The following is a 2,753-nucleotide window of genomic DNA, read 5'->3' as shown; positions in this document are numbered from 1 at the left end:
TGCCCCCCCACCCCGGACTGTGACTGAGGCCCAGGGGCTACTGGAGAAGCATGCACGGCTTCAAGATTATGTAAGTGAACAAGGGCCATTTTCTTGGGCTTAGAAAATATTCAGGAAATAGGGATGTTGTGAACTGGAAATGTCTACTCTATCCCATTTCAAACCCCCAAACCAACTTCAGCTTTTCTCCCCCTGCTGTTTCTTCCCAGATCTGCATAAGGAACTCTGGAAGGAAAGTGAAGGAACTCAGACACAGTAAAAAACCAGGAAAATCAAGAGATAATCCATTTTAATGCTAGGTTAATAAATGGGAAACACCTAGTAGCCTCACTTTTAAGTTTACCAAAAAAATTCTTTTTACTCAAGAATTTAATTTTATCACAAATCAGCTAGAAATTAATGAGAAGTCTGACCCACTGCCATTCTGTTTTAAGATTGAATGGATCCCAGGTAGGAATCCATAACAGAATTTAAGGATTATTCTGATCCCATTTAGAAACAGAGCAAATTTATTTGTCTGCTTGTTTATTTGTTTCAGGTAGTAATTGTCTGTGTTTACTGAATGCTTGCTATATGCCATGCGCATTCTATTTATTTTTTTTTCCCCCCAGTTTCATTGAGATATAATTGACATCAGAGCAATAGAAATAATGGTTTTATTAAAAGTTCAGCCCTGTTAACTTTTCACGCATTCAGCGGCAGCTCTGGCTACCACCCCCCACTTCCCCCACCATCCCCATTAAATCCTGCTGACATGGGTCACACACTGCAGATGGTCTGTCCTTCCTCTGGTGTGGCAAGGCTACATTTTCAGGAAGCTATTGGGCTGAATTAGGCAACTGGAAGCCCTGGAGAAGTGTGTACGTGCGTCTATGTGCCTTTCAGGGCTGGGGTTTAACCTCCCCCTAGGAATTTCCCAGCAGCGTATAGACAAAGGCCTCAAGAGTGAGAGCAACAGATGGAAGGGGGAGTCACGCTGGGACTCAGCACCCTTAAGCCTGGCTCTGGCTCCCCTCATGTCATCTCACACTCACTCTCTGCATCTGGTCCAACTACATGGAGCCCCAAGCTCCTGCACCTCAATCCGTACTCTCCATAACAGTATCTGCTGCCAAGCCAGAATCAGCGCTAGGCCTGCTGCACCACTCACACCAGGTCTTTGAGGAGTGGGCACTGCTGGCAGCCCAGAACCAGGCTCTCTCAGAGGTAGGCTCCCTGCCACATAGACTATCTGAAAAGGTCCCGTCAGTGTGGACTGTGCATTGGACCATCTACATTATTTTTTTCAGCTTTTCTTAAGACAATCTCCTAGCCATTGAGAGACGGGCCAGGGTTAAGGTATAGCTTCAATGTGGCCATTTTTACAACCCCAGCAAAGTCCATGGTTGATGCCAAATTCTTGTAGAGTTGAACGGAATGGACGAAAGCTGACCAACAAAACAGAATAATAATAGCTAACATTTACAGAGTGATCATATGCCCAGACTATTCTAAATGTTTTTTGTGTATTAATTTCTTTTCACCTCATGATAAACCTATAAGATAAGGACTATTATTTTTCTATGTTATAGGTGAGGAAACCAAGCAAGGTTACAAACCAGGCAATGCCGAGTGCAGCAACCACTAGGCAAATAGTGTAGGCTCCCCAAGGAAGCCCAGTCAGGAAGCCTAGATTGTTTGCCTCGGGTCCTCTCAGCAACCACGTGTCCAAGCCACAGCTTCACCTGGCTTATATAATACAAGAAGAAAGATGCAGAGGGGCCCTTCAGAAACTTAAGGAGGTAGGCATGTGGTTTAACTGGGCAAACGTGCCTTGAGAGTCAGGAGACCCAAATTCTCATTCTGGTTCGGCATTTATCCACATAAGCATTGCTGACCATTCCAGCTCCTAAGCTCCACTCTCTTCCTTGGTCAGCCACAAGGTCTCTCAGACCTCCCAGGTCCTTTCTTATCCCCAGGTTCTGTAAAGAACAGTGACAGGCAGCACGTGTTGGCACAAGGATGGACCCCAGACAGAGCAGCCCTGACGAATAACCACTCACTCCCCACATGAGCCTTAGTATGCACGTTTCAGTGTTTTGGGAACTATGTGTTCTTTTGAAATGTGTCTGTTTGGGCCATGAGTAAGTCTTGGGGGAGAGGGGACAGGGGCCTTTTTCCAGTTAGTGAAGTGAAGCTTCATGGAGGAAGAAGGTTTTCTTAGTCACGTTTCCTGTTTCACACTGACCTTTTAAAAGGAAACCAACAAATAAACCTGCGCTAAGGCCTACTTACGAGGTCTACCCACAGGTATGATAATGATGATCTAAATAAAGATCACAGTGGGTCACACTTACCTGAATCAGTGGAAATAGTAAGACAGTAAGAAGGTCTGATAGACTGAGATGAAGGGGATGGGGGTGCTCCGCAAACTGCAAAGCACAATGGCATGTAAGAGATTTGTTCAACAGGGATCCAAGCAGAGAGGCAGAGAAAAACCACGTGGCAATCTCTCCATTGGTCTCTACGTACTTAGGGCTTAGCCTCTCGTTTTAAAATGGAGTCTCCAAAAATTAAGAGAGATGCTTGGAAGGATTTCAAAAGAAGTAATGATGACTAGGTTGTAAAAATCAGTTATGGGAATCGAGATTAGTTCGCCTGGTGAGAAAAGGACCAAGAGATAACTGAAGAATGGTAAAGTTGGTGAGGATTAGTTATTTGATGAGCGATGGCTGAGGTGTGTTTCCATAGCTGATGATCACAGAACGGCAGGC

Source organism: Pteropus vampyrus, unplaced genomic scaffold (assembly GCF_000151845.1).
Source record: "Pteropus vampyrus isolate Shadow unplaced genomic scaffold, Pvam_2.0 Scaffold15, whole genome shotgun sequence".
NCBI lineage: Eukaryota > Metazoa > Chordata > Mammalia > Chiroptera > Pteropodidae > Pteropus > Pteropus vampyrus.
This window is presented reverse-complemented; position numbering follows the sequence as displayed.